Source organism: Chelonia mydas, chromosome 28, assembly GCF_015237465.2.
Source record: "Chelonia mydas isolate rCheMyd1 chromosome 28, rCheMyd1.pri.v2, whole genome shotgun sequence".
NCBI classification, from domain to species: Eukaryota; Metazoa; Chordata; order Testudines; family Cheloniidae; genus Chelonia; species Chelonia mydas.
Window position 1 is genome coordinate 5,116,240 of NC_051268.2, and position 18,592 is coordinate 5,134,831.

The following is an 18,592-nucleotide window of genomic DNA, read 5'->3' on the forward strand; positions in this document are numbered from 1 at the left end:
AGCAGTGATCTACAGTAAAACTGGTAATCTGGAACGTACCATTGTTTCGGTAAGAGAGGATCTTGGATTTCTCTTAGTAGCTGGTGATTGGGGTTGGACCCCAGAGAGGGACACATTGAAGGAACTCAGGGGTTAGGGTGCCTCTATTGTCAACTGGCCGGGCTGCTGTAGCTCAGAGGAGGGTCCTTGAGTGGCTGACAGACTGGGTGAGTTAAGTCGCTAACATCTGGTTGCCAAATCCAAAACTCCCTCTTCCTAGTGGCAGGTGCCAACAAGAAGATTCACGGCCCTCAGCACCCTGAGAAGGGTCACAACGTGCATCCGATGAAGTGAGCAGTAGCTCACGAAAGCTTATGCTCAAATCAATTGGTTAGTCTCTAAGGTGCCACAAGTACTCCTTTTCTTTTTGCGGAGACAGACTAACACGGCTGCTACTCTGAAATGTGCATCTAGGTTGATCCACCTGTCAAATCCACACAGGAAAGACGCTTTATAGCATAGCTCCCTGAATCACAATAGCCCTAAAACTCTGCCCTATGAAGTCATGGAACATGTGCTCTTCCCTCTGTGAAAGCATGGAAAGAATCCAAGCTCTGATGGGTAGAGATTGGGTCCAGAATGACGTAGACAAATTGGAGGATTGGGCCAAAAGAAATCTGAGGAGGCTTAAGAAGGAGAAGTGCAGAGTCCTGCACTTATCACAGAAAAATCCCGTGCACTGGGGTGGGGCTAATTGACAGTTCTGGGGCTGGGGACCGACTGGGGACAGGCTGGGGACCGACTGGCTAATTGACAGTTCTGCAGAAAAGGACCTGGGGATTACTGTGCACAAGAAACTGGATATGAGTCAACAGTGTGTCCCTGTGGCTAAGAAGGTCAGTGGCATACTGGGCTACATTAATATGATTGTTGTCAGCAGCTCGAGGGAAGTGATTATTCCAGGGGTGGCCAACATGTGGCTCTTCAGAAGTTAATATGCGGCTCCTTGTGTAGGTACCGACTCTGGGGCTGGAGCTACAGGTGCCAACTTTCCAATGTGCTGGGGGGTGCTCACTGCTGAACCCCTGGCTCTGCCACAGAGCCTGCCCTGACTCCACCCCTTCCCATACCCTCCCCTGATTATTCCCCTCTGGCGCTGGTGAGGCCACATCTGGAGGACTGCACCCAGTTTTGCCCCCCCCCCCCCCCCACTACAGAAAGGATGTGGACAAACTGGGGAGAGTGGAGGGCAACGAAAATGATGAGGGGAGCACATGACTTATGAGGAGAGGCTGAGGGAACTGGGATTGTTTAGTCTGCAGAAGAGAAGAGCAAGGGGGGGATTTGATAGAAGCCTTCAACTACCTGAAGAGGGGTCCCAAAGAGGAATGAGCTAGGCTGTTCTCAGTGGTGGCAGGTAAGAGAAGAAGAAGAAATAATCTCAAGCTGCAGTGGGGGAGGTCTAGGATGGATATTAGGAAAAACTATTTCACTAGGAGGGTGGTGAAGTGCTGGAATGGGTTACCTAGGGAGGTGGTGAAATCTCCATCCTTAGCGGTTTTTAAGGCCCGGCTTGACAGAGCCCTGGCTGGGATGATTGAGTTGGGCATTGGTCCTGCTTTGAGCAGGGGGTTGGACTAGACACCTCCTGAAGTCCCTTCAACCCTAATCTTCTACGATTTAGGAAACATGGGCTTTTCATTCCATAGTCTCTGGCACCATTGGGTGCCCATTTCATTTTACTCCTTTCAATTAAAAGCTTTATTTTGCAATGAAATATTCTGTCCCTGGGGAAGACCCAGGAGCAGAGGCTGCCGTGATGGGTTGGATCACAGAAACCCCCTTGGGAACTGCCAACTGATGTGCCAAGACTACTTCTGCCCCTGCTTTCCTGCCCTGGCAGCTTGGGACTTCAGTACCCTGCCCTGTCTGAGCCAGACCCGCTAGCCTGCTGCAAACCCAGACCCAGGTCTGAACCACGTCCCCCAACAGCTGAAGACTCAATTGAAAACAGGTTAAGAAGTGTTCCTGTCTCTGACACTCAGATGCTCAACTCCAAATGGGCTCCAAACCCTAAATAAATCCATTTTACCCTGTATAAATCTTATACAGGGCAAATTTATAGACTGTTTGCCTTTTTTAACACTGACACAGCTGTTTGCCCCCCTTCCCCCCCCAGGATTTAATACATACTCTGGGTTAATTAATAAATGAAGTGATTTTATTAGATACAGAAAGTAGGATTTAAGTGGTTCCAAGTAGTAACAGACAGAACCAAGTGAATTACCAAGTAAAATAATATAAAACATGCAAATCTCTCTCTAATACAGTAATAAAACTGAATACAGGTAAAACCTCACCCTCAAAGATGTTTCAATCATAGGCACCATCTTTCCTCAGTGCAGGTGAGTGCTTATGCCCCCCCATCCCTGGCCCCTCCCCAGCTCCACCCCTTCCCCAAAGTCCCCTCCCCAGCTCCACCCCCTCCCTGACCAATTGGACCTCTTCCCCAAATCCCCGCCCCGGGGCCCCACCTCCTCCCCTGAGTGCGCTGCATTCCCCTCTGCCCCCCTCCCTCCCAGCCTCGCGAAACAGCTGTTTTGCAGTGCAAGTGCTGGGAGCTAGGGAGAAAAAGCAGGCATGTGGCACGCTATGGGGAGGAGGGGGCAGAGGTGAGCTGGGCGAGGGGGCAGGGAGCTGCCAGTGGGTTCAGAACACCCACCAATTTTATCCCATGGGTGCTCCAGCCACGGAGTCAGCGCCTGTGGCCACGGAGTCAGCACCTGTGGTTTCAGTGAGCTTCCTTTTACAGACCAGTCTCCTTCTAGTCTGGGTCCAGCAATCACTCACACCCCCTGTAGTCACTGTCCTTTGTTCCAGTTTCTTTTAGGTATCCTTGGGGATGCAGAGGTTATCTCTTGAGCCAGCTGAAGACAACATGGAGGGGTCTCCCAGGGGTTTAAATAGACTTTTTTTGCGGGTGGAGACCCCTCCCTCCCCGGTGTAGAATCCAGCTACAAAATGGAGTTTGAGTCACATGGGCAAGTCATATGTGCATGCACGACTGAGTTTCTTAACAGCCGAGTCACATTCCTGGGAAAGCTCAGATGTGGATTGACACCTTCAAGTTCATGGTTGGCTTAAATGGTTCTTGATGGGGCACTTAATTTGCACATTCCTTTCTCAAGAAGCTGACCAAATGCTCTACTAGGCTACTTAAAATCAAGCAAGTACACAGCCAATATTCATAACTTCAACTACAAAAATGACACATGCATATAAATAGGAGGAATAGATTCAATAGATCATAACCTTTACAGAGACATGTTACATGGCATATGTAGCATAAAACATATTCCAGTTATGTCATATGTACATTCATAACCATATTCCCATAAAGCCTTATGGGGTGCACTGTCACAGTTGCATTCATCGTACCTAACAAAAAAGGATTGAAATATTCCTTAGGCCTGTCGATTCCTGGCTGCCTTTTGTGGTGCTGCTGCCCATGGAGCTCAATCCCAGCCCCCAAAATCTGCTTATGCCCGCCCGGCTGAGCTGTGTGGGGTGTGAAGCCCTTTCATTCTGCTTTGCCTAGTTTCCATAACTTGGAGGGACTTCAGGTATCTTTTATCAGGCCAACAGTTTAACCACTCGTCCATGACAGCTAGAGATAAGCAAAGCCTCAGGGTAAAAGAAACACCCCAGCCACTGTTCTAAGTGACCACGACAAGACTGGGGGTTGAACCCCTCAGGAATCCTTGGCCCAGCCTTGTCAGGGTTACAAGGACTCTGCCACACACAAGAGTAGAAAGTGAGTCCCCAAGTCAGGCAGGCCTCCAGGTAAGGGAGTGGGAGCGAGGACTCAGATCCTTTCTCTAGCCAATTCAACTGGGGTAGTGCATAAGCCAGGAAAGTTTGTCACAATAACAGGATCATACCCCACTTTACACTTGCACTCTGTACTCATTATTTCACTGCAGCTGCTCCCTCTCTCCCATTGGCTCTCTCAGCACCTGACCCCACAGCTCTTCCTGCCAGTCGGAGACTTCACTTTCTGGGCCTGCTTCTGTGGACGTGAGCCTCTCTCATGATTCCTAAGGACTCAGCAGGAGAAAGGGGCCTTTCCAGGAAACTGTCGCTGCTTCTGGGAATCCATGTGTGGCTCTGGACACCACCAGCAATCATTTGGCTCCTGGCACACAAGGCAACTTAAAAGCTCACTGCCCGGGCAGGGGCTTGAATTCTTGACCCTCAGAGCTTGATGACTGACTGAGCTAGCCAGGCTTGCTAAAAGTATTCATTCCTGCCACGACAAGAGAAAGCAGGCAGGCAAAAGAGAGGCAAAAAAAGTCCCAGGAACCCCTCCTCTTTTTCTCCACGGCCTCTGCCTACCAGCAGGATTCCTCCTCCTCCTCCTTCCTGGGCCTCAGGGCAACTAAATCTCTGCACCTACACAGCCAGTCCATCCACTGCACCTTAATCCCTCATGTTGATGCCTCCCTGCCCAAGTCCTGCACCTGGCTCCATAGAATTAAGTCTCACATCTTGCTGGAAATTCGACTTCTTGTGCCTGGAGACTCTCTGCACCCTCAGTAGATGACCTGAGAAACACAGTGTCCGTCTTTTCTTAGTGCTTGAAGAGGTTTTTCTCCTATGACCACATGGCCTAAAGAATAAGGCTTCTGACTTCAGATCAGAGTCTCTTTGGGGCTGTGCTTGTGCAGTTTTCCCTTTGTGCTGGAAGTCCTGCTTTCTTCAGGGCTGGAGCCTCTTCTTGGCTGCTCAGGCCAATGCTCTGAGCTTTAGCTAGAGCCCCGGGAAGGAGTTGGGCCCCAGGAAGGAGTTGGGGGTCAGGTGTCGCAAAGGCTAGGGTGTGAGTCCTATGTGCTTCCAGGCTAGCCTTTGCCATTTCTGATTTGCCAAAGAAATTGGGTGGATGCCTGGGCTAGCTGGCCATGCCTAGGCATGGTCTTCCCCTCCTCTTGCCCTGCCCTCAGTTGCTCTATGGGTTTTAAGCCTTCCCTTGGAGCTGCCGCCTCTGCTCTAAGAGCCCAGAGGAGGAGAGGTGTGCTGGGCTCCAGCCTGGGACACTTCCTCCCTCCTGCCTAGCCCTGACTATGAAGCCTGGCCCTGGCACTCCTTTCCTTAAGTGTCACGTGGGCAAGAGGAAAAGTATGGCATCAAGTATAAGGGCCAAACTTGTGGGCATCAGGTGAACCAGTGATAATCCCAACCACCAGGTCAAAATGCAGGACTGCAGGCATTGGTAGCCAGAGTGGCAAGTTTTAGAGCCCCAACCCATTGCGGCCATCCAGACCAAAGTCCTGGCTCCATTGGGCATGAGTCACCCGGCAGGAGGGAAAGGATTTGCGCTCGCACAACTGAAGATAGGAAAGTTGAGCACTTTGAGCTTTGCCATAAACCAATATGGCGTCCCACTGAGATTTGACCTCAGATTGCAGGATTCAGAGTCCGGAGTGCTGACCGTTACACCATGGGACCAGCTTGTGCTGTCTTCTGTAGACATCTGTGACCCTCACGGGGATGGCTTGTGTCAGGGGACTGTTGGCACCTTACTAAAACTTAGTGCGTTTTTTTGGTTGGCTAGTTCCAAAAGAAAGGGGAAGAGTCAATGGGAAATCAGGACCCTGAGACTGACAGTCCCCAGGGGCAATGGGGAGAGGCCAAAGCTCCAGGTCAGCCTGATTGACAGGGTAGGCAGGCAATTGAGAGTCAGCAGACCAGTTAATCTCCCCCTGCATAGAACCCAGAGCAGCTCCTGCCTAGCTGGGTCTCCTGACAGCTACAGCGGTCCAAGGAGCTGCCCAGGATGTTCCCCTACGTCCCCATGCAGGGGCAGCTGTCAGTTCTTGCCGCATGAGTAAGAGTGGTGAGTATCATCACATGGGGAACTAGGGCTTGATTCCCTGGTGAGAAAGCTGTATATCTACAGTACAATTAAAAACTCACAGCTGGCTCAGGCCATCTGATTTGGGCTTGCCAGGCTCAGGGGGCTGTTTAATTGCAGTGTAGAAATTCTTACTTGGGCTGGAGCCCAAGTACTGGGACCCTCCCCACTCATTAGGTTCAGTGGCCTATATAATGAAGAGGAGTTCATAAACTGGGGAGAATACAGGGGGAGCTGCCTCTGGACAGACACTTTTTAGCAGGGCTCTATATTTATCATCTCAGTGACTCCAGATTCAACCTGCTCAGGTTAGAAAGAAATTTTTTTGGTAATTGCCAGCCTGGAACTAACCTAGGATGTGAAAGTCAGAGCTGGATTATTTTGAACTCATGCACCCTTATCGCTAATGAAGGAGTGAATGAATGTACAAACCAATGTAGCCTCAACATGTCATTTGCATCCTCAGCCCTTGTCCCTGTGACAGGATCTCAAGGACAGACAGAAATGTTACTCAGAGTCAGGAGAGAGAAGCATTTTCCCTTGTGTGTTCCCCCAGGCCGTTGTGAAAAGCAACAAAGGTGCTTTAGGTTATTTTCTTTCACTGATTTATTTTTTCATTTTGATTTGGGAGGAAAGACTAATTTGACCTGCCAACTTTTTGAACTGGTTAATGTTAAGTGACTAGGTGGTCAGTTAACCAAAAGCCCTTAAAGTTGAACTCTTGGGTGAATGGAATGATCTGATTTATATTAAACCTTGCAAGGCAACAGATTGTTACATCAGTCCGAACAGCCTGGTTTGGTTTGTTTGTTTGCTTGTTTGTTTGTTTTCACTGATAAATTGCAGAGAGTTCAGAGAAGAGCCACAGGAATGATTAAAGGCTTGCGCAGGGAGAGACGTTTAAAAACAAACCCAGCCTTTCCTGCTCCTGCCGGCTGTGGCTGGTGAGGACATTTTCCTTCTCTACTCCAGGGTCTCTCTTCTGCCAGATTCTCAAAGTCAGGCCGCCCTGCAGAACATGGCAGAGCAGTTTCGAGAGAGGCTGCAGGACTCACCACGTAAGACTGCAGCAGCTATCGCACCTTGACTGACCTTGGGCCAAATCCTGCCGCCCTGGATGACCAGGATAACCTGAGGATGCAGAGAATTCTGTTGCAGATCCCAAAGCTTCCTCAGAGCTCATAGGAAGCCAGGCTGTGAATGGACTTTCACATTCCCTTCCCTAGCAGCATAGAAAAAGCTCCTTTCACACATAGCAAGGGTCATCTCCTGAGACAGTCTCATGCACATGAATGCTGCAGTCACAGAGTCCAGGCATGTCATGAATTCACATGGGGCTTGGAAACAAGGAGGACTTAAGTAACGACGTTTCTCCCGTGTACATGAAGAAAAGGCAGTGATTCAACTCCCCTGGCTGGTTTGCAGCATAGAGGGCAGAGCAGAAGGGTAAGGGGCAGGGGGGATGCACAATTAAGAGGCCAACAAACAGCCATCTCCTAACATGCCCCCTAGATTCACTCCAACAGTTACCTGCCTTTTCCCATGTAAAACCCACACCTGAGTTCCTTGTGCTTCACCATGTTCCCCTGCTACAAAGCTGAGCCTGACTCTCCTCCAGCTCTCCTCCTGGCCGGGAATGAGGGAGAGAAAGAACAAGGTCATGCATCCCATATACAATGTAGGGGTCCTCTGAGTGGAATCCATTTATGGTTCTAAAAATTTGCTACAAAAGAGAGCAGCCTGTTACTGTGTGGCCTAAAAATAAGCTGTCTTATCATTGAGGGTTCAAGTCCCAGTGCAGTTGTGCTTCTTTAGCCTTCACTTCGCCTGAAAGCCCTGCTCTCTTTACGGCCAAATCCTCCCTTTGGCCACTGGGGCAAAGGCTCTGGCTCCAGCGGGGCTGGGGAGAGCAAAGATTCGCATGCGAGCCCCAGATAGTCCCAAGCTAGCCTCTGGCCTTCCCAGCTTGCCAAAGAAAGTAGGCGGACACCCGGGCTAGCATGCAGAGCAGTCTCCCTCCTCCAAATCTGTGCCTGTCCCTATGCTGGAGGGGGCTTGTTGAATAGCGCCTTTGGAGCCTGGGTGTTTCTCTGCCTCTTGCCAGTTGGTGAAAAGCTGCTTAGGGAAAAATTTCCTCCCCCACCGCCAAAAGGAGCACCCTGAGTGGGAACGGTAAGGGGCCTGACCTGGGGGGCTGGCCCTGCTTTCCTTCAACATTCTGATGCTGGCCGCTGAATGTCAACAGCCGTCTGGCATGCTGGTCTGCAGGTGGCCTGCAGCGGGTGTTGGGTGAGCCAGGAGGCAGGGACCAGACTGGCCGTGTGTCTTTGTGGCTTTCCACAGATCATGATTAGTCATGGTTCCCCTCCTCTTGCCCCATCCTCTGGGGCTCTATGACTTTTAAGGCTTCCCTTAGAACTACCCTTGTTCTTGGTGCCCAGAGGTGTGCTGGGCTCCAGCCTGGGACTCCTGCTGCTGCTTCTCTTTCCTTGACTATGAAGCCTGGTCCTGGCACTCCTTTTAAGAATGAGGTGGGCAAGAAAAAAAGCACGAAGACAAGTGCAAGGGCAAAAGCCTCTCGGCATTAGGTGATGCAGAGAGAAACACAGACATGAGATCAACCCACAGAACTTCAGATATCTCTAGACAGACTCTCAAGCTGTGGGGCCCCACGCTATTGCATGGGTCCATCCTGTCAAGCCAGCCGGACCAAAGACCTTCCTCGAGTGGGCACGAGTAACACGGGAGTAGGGAAAAAACAGATTCTTGTGCAACTGGGGACCCAAGTGGAGGGGCCTCCAGGGCTTTGCAGCAAACCAGTGTGGCCACTGCTGCTGTGAGGGAGGCCACTGCTGTGGCTTAAACCTTCCTGCGAACACCTTCCATGCAGCCACACACTGAAAGGCCCATCGGACATAAGGTGGCAGTGAATGGGCACTGGAAAGAGTGGGGGGCCCTCCTAATCTCCTCCCTCTTCTGTCACCATCGGCCACCCCAAACCCAGTGCTGCACCCAGTGGGCTCAAAAAAATACGGCCAGATCCAAAGAGTTGGTTGTTGACTTCGTGGTTGCCCCACCATTCTCCCCTGGCCTGGCATGCCCTCCAGTTCAGTCACCCACTGAAAACTGAAAAACAAGAAACTGGAACCATAAAAGGCTTCAAAGCCCACCATGTCCAACCTCCCCTGTGTCACTGCCAGAAAAGCCACACTTCTCCTGACTAAGGATCTCCTATTACCCCACAAGAAGTGGAAGGCCATCATGTTCAGTGACTGCAGCACTTGTGGAATTGGGGGAAATACATGGCTGAGACAATTTCCCGCAGCCAAAAGATAGACCAGAAAGTTGTCATGCTCAAGACCTAACAACAAGGTCCACTCATGCCATAAGCTGAGACGTTCCTCGGAGGCCAGCAGCTGCCTCTCCAGTTCGCTTTCCCCACCTTGTCCCCGACCCCAAACAATATCCCCAAGATGTTCACCACCCTCGGGGTGCTCCTGTCTTGGCTGTTTACTAATCTCAAATCCCTGATAAGTAAGGGAAAACCCCCACCGGGGTCCGATCCCACCCACAGGACCCTGCTCTCTTCTAGGTTCATCATGCCTCCGGCTGCAGCCAAGTACCCCAATAGCATCACCAAAATACAGCAGTTACCCAGAAGTTCACTATCAAGGTCACGTCATTTGCATGGGCAACAGCCTTCAATGCGACAGCTCCCCTGATCAGTCCTCCCAGGCTCTGGTCAGGGAAAACCATGCCCCGCATTGCTCTGCTTCTGTGGAGTGCTCTCAGAAAAGGGTCCAAAGACAGCACATACAGAAAGGACTCAAGGGACAGCTCTGTTTTACGTCCATGTGCACGGGGACTTTATTCCCTAGCCAGCAATTCACCAATGGGCAGACCGAGGCCTGTTTGTACAGCACCTGCAGCCATCTGATAAAGTCCCACGGAAGTCCATACTGTTTGAGCACTTTCCACAGATAGTTCAGGTTGATTTGGTCAAAGGCCTCGGATTGATCCAGAGCCAACAAGTGACCTTCCCACTGCTTCCAGCATGCACATTCACAGACCTCCCACACGTTGCATGAGGAGTCTGCAACTGTCCGACCTCGCACTGCATTGGATTGACTACAATGCACCAGTCGGTCTGCTACCTCTCCCAGCCTCATCTCGAGTACTCAGGCCAAGATCTTGTAGTTTGTATTTAATAGAGCAATGGGCCTCCAATTCTGGATGTTGGTGAGGGCTCCCAGCTTGGCCAGCAATACCAGGATAGTGTCGTATTGTGATGGACTCAGTGCCCCATGGAGCAGAGAGCTGTTGAAGACATTAGTCAACACTGGCATCACAAGCTCCAGCAGTTCCCAGTAGAGTTCTGGAGGCAGGCCATCTGAGCCAGGAGATGTGCCAGTCTTCAAGGACAAAGTCGTTTCCCTCACCTCACATTCCTGCATGGGCTCCAGCAAACTCCTCTGCTAGTCTCCTGAGACCAGCTATGAGCAGTCCACAGCTAAGTAGATAAACTGCTCCTTCCCTGGCTGAGCAATGTCCCGGGCCAGGAACAGCTCCCCATAATCGGCCTCCACGATGGCCAGCATTCGCCTGTGGTCCTGCACTAACGGATCCGTGGATCCCACCCTGAGTCCCCGCATCCTCCTGCTTTGTCTCTGGTCTCTGCAGGCCACAAAAATGTCTGGGAAGGCAGCCTCTCCCTTTACTCAGTGGTCCCACTGAAATCAGGCCAGCTGCAGCCTCATCTCCCAGAACTCAGCCAGCTGTCACTTGATATGTTCATACAGTCACACAGGCTCCCCTGTCTGGACGGTCTTGCAGAAATCCCACAGGCGATGCTGCAGAACTTGGCACCGTTGCTATTCTTTAATGTTGTGGTGTTTCCCTGGCTGCCGGAACAAAGCAGCCAACTCATCCTTCACCAATTCCCACCAATCTGCCTGGTTGGCATAGAACCCTCTTATGCTTTCCCGTTCTGCCAACACCACCCCGCCCCTTTATCTTGCAAGCTCTGGATGTTCAGCTTCCAATATCTTCTGCCAACGACCAGGGAATAGCCCATATTGAGGCACACGGTGAGAGTTGCATGATCTGAACAGTTCATTGGCACTACCCTGCACTGGGCTGTTGACGTGCTCTCTTTCACGTAAATCCAGTCAATGCGACTCCTGGCCTGTCCCCGGAGAAAGGTGTATCCCATCTGTGGCTGGTGTGAGCTCGGATCAGAGGAATAGGAGGCTACCGCCTGCCTGCTGCTGGTTTCACGACGGAGAAACACATCCTCTAAACCGACCACGCTACAGACCTGTGCCAGGTAGCGCTCATTGTAAAAGAGTTTCCTCTGATGGTCAGGAAAACAGGACCAGTGGTCTTCAGGCCAACTGACAGAATTAAAATCCGCCCCCCCACCAAACACCATGAGGTCCAGAGGAAGGGAGTCAGTTCCTTCCATAGATCTTTCCTTTCATGCCTTATCTGGGGACCATACAAAATAATATATCAATAACCAGTGCTACGGAGCACAAAGTCCACCAATAATGCCCTCCCTGGTCAGAGCTCCACCACCTTCTGTACTTGAACTGTGGATGTGAAGAACAAGAACTCCAAACCAATCATTCTTCCCTGGCCCAGAGAACCAGAAAGATGGGCCCTTCCTCCAATTGCCCTCTGCCCATTGAGCTAACCTAAAGCCATTAACGTGCATTTCCTGAATGCCCACCACGTCCAAGTCCAGCTTCTCCAAGGTACTGAATATCAAACGCCTCCTCCTGGGCTCCCAAATCCCTCCCACGCTCCATGTGGCCACTTTCACATATGCCCCTTCCCCGGTACTGCCCTCTCCCACCTGTGCAGAGGAGATTTCATCCCCAATCCCTGCCCTGCCCAGCAACCCCTCTGGCACCATCCCCAAGGGCTGCCCTGCCTCATTCCCTTCCCACCCTATTGGGTCAACCAATAAGTCACGTGGGAAAGATGGCTCCCATCCCACATTGCCCTCCAAAAGCATGGGAGAGAAACTCAGATGGGAGGAGCCCTCCCTGCTACCTTGATCCGCCCAAGTGCCTTTCTCCATAGGCCAACGTTCTCCCCACTCTTAGCATGCCCCACTTCTGCTGCAGATTCCCCTTTCTTCCCCTCCTCGGCCGTCTCTGCTTGATCCAACAATGGAAAATGGTTGCTCTGGGGAAGTACCATATTGCCTACTGCAGCCACAGCTGGCAATGTGCAGTCACATGACCCCCCCACAGCCAGCGAGAGACATTAACAACTCCAGAACACTTTCCTGCCTTTACCTTTGGGAAACCTTCACACGAGTCTCCCCAGTAATTCTGCTATGCTCCAGCCTATTCATGGTAGGTTCAGGCATCTCACAATCCAGCTGGGCCCTGTCAACCTGTTCCTGGTCACATGGGGATCGTGCGGGCCCTGTTACCCCAGCCAGCGCTTCACCAATGGCCTCACCTGACTGTACAAAGAAAGCCTTTGACAAGGTCCCTCACCAAAGGCTCTTATGCAAAATAATCTGTCACAGGATGAGAGGGAAGGTGCTCTCATGGATTGGTAACTGGTTAAAAGATAGGGGGAAAAAGGGTAGGAATAAATGGTCAGGTTTCAGAACGGAAAGAGAAGTAAATAATGGTGTCCCCCAGGGGTCTGTTCTGGGACCAGTCCTATTCAACATATTCATAAATCATCTGGAAAAAGGGGTAAACATGAGGTGGCAAATTTTGCAGATGATCTAAAATTACTAAAGATAGTTAAGACCCAGGCAGACTGCAAAAAGCTACAAAAAGATCTCTCAGAACTGGGTGACTGGGCAACAAAATGGCAGATGAAATTGAATGTTGATAAATGCAAAGTAATGCACATTGGAAAGCGTAATCCCAATGATACATATAAAATGATGGGGTCTAAATGAGCTGTTACCACTCAAGAAAGATCTTGGAGTCATTGTGGATGGTTCTCTGAAAACATCCACGCAATGTGCAGCGGCAGTCAAAAAAGCAAACCGAATGCTGGGAATAATTAAGAAAGGGATAGATAAGACAGAAAATATCATGTTATTTCTATATAAATCCGTGGTACCCCCACATCTTGAATACTGCGTGCAGATGTGGTCGCCCCATCTCAAAAAAGATATATTGGAATTGGAAAAGCTTCAGAAAAGGGCAACAAAAATCATTAGGGGAATGGAATGGCTTCCATATCCCGAGAGGTTAATAAGGCTGGGACTTTTCAGCTTGGAAATGAGACAGCTAAGGGGAGGTATGATTGAGGTCATGACTGGTGTAGAGAACGTAAATAAGAAAGTGTTGTTTACTACTTCTCATAACACAAGAACTAGGGGGCACCAAATGAAATTAATGGGCAGCAGGTTTAAAATAAACCAAAGGAAGTATTTCTTCACACAATGCAAGTCAACCTGTGGAACTCCTTGCCAGTGGATGTTGTGATGTCCAAGACCATAACAGGGTTCAAAAAAGAACTAGATACATTCATGGAGGATAGGTCCATCAATGGCTATTAGCCAGGATGGGCAGGGATGGTGTCCCTAGTCTCTGTTTGCCAGAAGCTGGGAATGAGCGACAGGGGATGGATCACTTGATGATGACCTGTTCTGTTCATTTCCTCTGGGGCACCTGGCACTGGCCTCTGTCAGAAGACAGGACACTGGGCTAGACGGACCTTTGGTCTGACCCAGTATGGCCATTCTTATATTCTTATGTATTCCTGTGCCTACCCCACTGCTTTCCTCACTGGTCTGCACTAACTCCTCCAAGCTAGCTATGCAATCCCCGGTTCCACTGCTTTCCCCATCCATGGGGCATGAACCCTCCATTCCTTTGACATCCGAGGCAGGTGTCCGCTTGCCACTCCCATTCCCTGTTCCCTTGCTTCCTGAGCACTCTCCGTCTGCATGCGTGCTCTGTGCTGACACCAGAGTCCCTCCTCTCGGATATGCCATGCCTCTGGACAATTGCAGTACGTGTCCCTGCCTCCCACACAAATTGCAACAGATCCCCTGCCGGCAGTCCTCCGTCCTGTACTCCGAGAACTCACTGTGCAGACCGTGCCGGCTCCCGCCCCCGTAACTGAAGTGCTCATATGAGCTGCAGCTGAAGCAGGCTTTAGACTGTCCCACATACCGGCAATGACCCGCTCCGACCCAACGTAAAACATATTTGGAACATGTCTTAACTGGTCACCCTCATCCCTTAAAAGCTCAACTGTCCCCCAAAATTCACCCGTCCACACTCCATCACTGACCGCAGCTGCTGAGCGAGAAAGCCCAAAGAGCGGAGCAGCGAAGTGCCCAATACAAAGTCCCACATGGGGCACCTGTTCGAACCCCCCATGTACCGTAGTCAAGCCATGCAACGCTGCTGTTGCTGCAAGGAGACGGACGGCTGCAGTCCCTCAATTGCCACCAAACATGCTGTGGTTGCTGAAAGACAGGCTGCGGCTGCTGTGTAGGATTTCCTCTTGGATGGCAGGGGACCCTCTGGTCCAAACCCCACTGCTGGCACCAATGTGGAAGGCCGCTCTGTTCTCCTGCCTTCCAGCTCTGCCATCTCGCAGCCCTGACCTCTGCCATCTGCAGCTCGAGTGGCTCCCCTTGCTCGGACACCGGCAAGTGGCCCCGGGCTCATGTCAGACCCAAGGACACTGCAGGGCTCACCAACAGGTCCAATGCTCACTGCTGGGTCAGTGATTCCCCCATAGGGACGTTTCCTTTCCTGGGTGAATGAGCCCCCAGCACAGATGCCAACTTTTCCTGAGGTAGGTGGGTGCTCGCGCCCCCTGCCCCTGGCTTGGCCCCACCCCTGACCCTCCCCCGGGCTTAATTATCTAGAGCGAAGGCTTGAGAGGGGCCCTGTTGATCCTCTCCAGCCAGGTGTCAAGTTTGTCGGATAATGCCGATTTGGTGAATCCGATCCATGGATCGACTTTGAGTCCCAAATATTTCTCAGACTCGCCTGGAGCAATCATATTCAGGCTGTCGCAACCAATTTTCCAGGCCTCACAGTTGTTGACAGTGAAGGAGTCATGGGTTGGGCTCAGGAGAAATCCGTGGCATTTCCTGGCTTGCACCTTGAGTCCCGAGAGTTTGCAGAAGGACTCGAGAATCTGGATGTTTGCATTCATACCTTCTCACGAGTCGCTGAGCATGACCAAATCATCAGCAAAGGCGAGTGCAGTTACTCTTTGCGCACCAACTGGGAATCCCTTTGCCAATCTTTTCTAGCGTTGAAATCAGAGGATCAAGCGCTAGGTTAAATAGCAGAGGTGACATTGGGTCTCCTTGTTTAACCCCAACTTCAATGGCAATTGGCGGGGTGAGCTCCTTCCCTACTTCCATACGGGTATGGACGTTCCTATAGGAGTCACTGATGATGTTGATCATGTGCTGGTCCAGGCCCCTTTCCCGCAGCACCCACATGATGTGATCATGGGATACTGAGTCAAAAGCTTTGGCTATATCTATAAACACGACGCCCAGGGGCTTTTTTTCTTTTTTGGCTTGCTTGGTGATAAGGTGGAGAACCTTGAAGTTCTCGGAGCAGCCAGGTGCCGCAATGAACCCCCTTTGCCTCGCATTCAATGGGCACGCTTTAGCCAGCCTGTTTGTCAGTATTCTCGAAAATAGCCGCAGCACGATGGACCCGATGGTAAGAGGTCTCCAGTTCCCTAGTTCTTTCAGTGCCTCTGGGTCCATCATTTTTGGGATCAGTAAGGATCTGCATTCCTTAATACCGTCAGGTATGATACCTGTAACCAGCCATGCATTGAATAACCCAGCCAGTGTATCGCCCTCAGGATCCACGCGGATCAGATCTCTCAAGCTGACTTGATCAGGACCCGGAGCCGTTTTCATATTCATCTCCTTGATGTTTTTCAAGACTTCCTTAGCACTTATGAAAATTTCGAAAGCTGAGTTATCAGCTGTAGCATGAGATTTGAATTGGCCGAGCCCTTCGAAGGGGGTTCGAGCCCCCCATTTGTCTTTGTATGCGAGGAAGACCTCTTCAGGTGGAATTTGACACTGGAAGCGTTCGGTGCCATCAAGGATGATAGAGGCGAGTTTGCACCTGTCGTTCTCAAAGAGGTGCTGGTACCTCCGGTAGGTACTTTTCTTAGCCGCTCTTTTTTTCATCCAAGATTTGTTCTTTCCACTTTTAGGGTTTTGGGCGGTTTTCTTACCTTTTTCTTTAGTCTCATGCTCAGGTGCTAGGAAGGAGGAGAGAACATCGATGGAAGTTGTTTCAACACGTGATCTGATATTGGGGTCCCCCCGACCCATGTGCTAAGGATCTCAGACTCAAACGGAGCAAGGCCCAGATGTTGTGGTCCTTTGCTTTGGTCACTTAGGCGTTGCTTAACCTCGCACATATACATACTCTCGAGCCCCGTGATGGTAGGCGGCTCATCAGATCGGACTTCCAGGTGGTAAGCGTTTGCTCCAGGTCCTGGGTCAGCACACTCAGATTTGTTTTTACTGCTTAGGTTCAGCAGTCGACGTTTGTCACTGATTTGCTTAGCCGTTTTGGTCTTTATGGCTTCAGCAATGAGTTTGTTAATGTACTTTTCGCCCGAGTACATTTTGTCAAAATCGATAAGGAGCAACTCTTCCTCGGCCGACCAACAACTTTTGTGTTTCCCATGCTGCGAGTTTTGTTTAGGTTGACTGGCTTGGATTCTCTCTGCATTACGTACCATGGGGTGGGCCCATCTCTTATGTTGGGAGAGACCTGATTTGGTGCCAAATCGTTTGGCACAAACTTCACACTCCCAGTCACCGGCCGGTTCCTGGGATGTCAGCCCCTTGCACTTGGGGATGTGACATAGGATGCTGTGTGCTTTAGGATTGATTTTATCACACAAGGAACATTGAAATTCCACATCCTTCCCTCCGTGGTGACGTTTCAGATGTACTTGCAGAGCGGTTGGTTTCCCCACATGATCCCCGCAAAAGGGACATGTTGGGTTATCATTTGGTAACCTCAACAGAACCTTTCCCTGCACTCTGGTCTCGCCTTCTCCATCTCTCACCGCGACAGTGGATGTCGTGGGAGAAACGCTGATGGTATCGTTTCTGTCGTCTACCAGTGATTCAGAGCCTTCCGCATCTCTTTCCTGCTCACTGGCAGGAGTTGTTGGGACGCAAGGTCCGGGAGATGTGTCGGGCCTCACAGTCTCACCGAATACCGACTTGAGGATCTCCAGAGGTAAGGCCGGGAGCATGTCCTCGGCCTCAGTCTGTGCGACAGTAATGCTACTGATCGCACCGGCGTTGGTGATTCTCTGTGAGGGACCCGAGATGGGATACACCTCACCTGCGGTAGTGATAGTCTGCGAGGACCCCAGACTTGGGAGTCTCTCGTTGTCGGTAGTTATTGGGCTCTCAGTCTGAGTAGCCACTGATGAGACTTGGACTCGGTAACGAGCCAGGGGTTCGAAGGGTCTGAAGATGCACCTACCCCAAGGTACGATCTCCATATTCAGCCCTGTCGAATTTGCACTCTGACTTGGGCGTATCTGGGCACTGGCCAGTGCCGCCACCATTAGTGTTTTTCACCGTAGCGTTCTACTGCCTAGCCGGTGTACCAGGACAGTAGGGCAGGAAAGAAAGCAGCTGAGCCTCAGTCAGTCAACTCCCAATATTGAGGTTCCCATGAGAGTTGTCCAGCGGGACCATGGGGAGGCTGAGGTCTCAATACTGCGGCCCAGCAACCACGCTCTTGACACAGCTTAAGAGAGTCATAGTTACTCCCGCCGTTTACCCGCGATTCATTGAATTTCTTCACTTTGACATTCAGAGCACTGAGCAGAAATCACATCGCGTCAACACCCACCGCGGGCCTTCGCGATGCTTTGTTTTATTTAAACAGTCGGTCTGCACCAGTTCTAAGTCAGGGCGACCCTCGCTTGAGGAGGGTCCGGCCACCTCCTTTCCTCTCCCCTCTGCGGGACCCGGGGTTAACCAGGTGGCCGCACGGGAATTAAGCCTGGAGTCCGGGGCAGGGCGACACCGGGCAGAGGGGGGTCCGCCCGGCCCTTTCCCCCCCGGGATGGCTCCGGGTTGACCAGATGGCCGCACGGGAATTAAGCCCGGAGCTGGGGGCAGGGCGACCCCGGGCAGAGGGGGGTCCGCCTGGCCCCTGCCCGCAGGGGCAGGCTCCGGGTTGACCTGGTGGCCGGACGGATATTAAGCCCCGGCTCGGAGAAGGGCAGTCCTGGGCGGAGGAGGGTGCTCCCGGCTCCTTCTCCCCGGTGCGAGCTCCGGGTTTACCTGGTGGCCGGTTTGCTTTCGGGCCACCAGGTCAACCCGCTGCCTGTATGGGGTTGACCTGCTGGCCGCAGGGGGGCAGGCTCCGGGTTGACCTGGTGGCCGGATGGGGATTAAGCCCGGAACCCGGGGCAGGGCGACCCTGGGCGGAGGAGGGTCCGCCCGGCCACTCCCGCGGGGGCAGGCTCCGGGTTGACCTGGTGGCCGGACAGGGATTAAGCCCGGAGCCCGGGACAGGGCGACCCCAGGCAGAGGGGGGTCCGCCAGGCCCCTGCCCGTGGGGGCAGGCTCCGGGTTGACCTGGTGGCCGGACGGGAATTAAGCCCGGAGCCTGGGGCAGGGCGACCCCGGGCAGAGGGGGGTCCGCCAGGCCCCTGCCCATGGGGGCAGGCTCCGGGTTG

General features: G+C 51.9%; 3 protein-coding genes across 24 annotated transcripts in view; 1 reads left to right on the top strand and 2 right to left on the bottom strand.

Annotated features, from left to right (window-relative positions):
* LOC102943236 (zinc finger protein 883) overlaps nucleotides 1-18,592 on the top strand; it is a 2,438,435-nt gene that overhangs the window by 1,686,788 nt on the left and 733,055 nt on the right. The gene's annotated exons all lie outside the window — the stretch shown is intronic.
* The window catches only part of LOC114020163 (zinc finger protein 501), a 1,907,800-nt gene that overhangs the window by 1,652,789 nt on the left and 236,419 nt on the right, over nucleotides 1-18,592 (bottom strand). The gene's annotated exons all lie outside the window — the stretch shown is intronic.
* The window catches only part of LOC119564595 (zinc finger protein 883), a 1,467,279-nt gene that overhangs the window by 804,588 nt on the left and 644,099 nt on the right, over nucleotides 1-18,592 (bottom strand). The window lies entirely within an intron of this gene.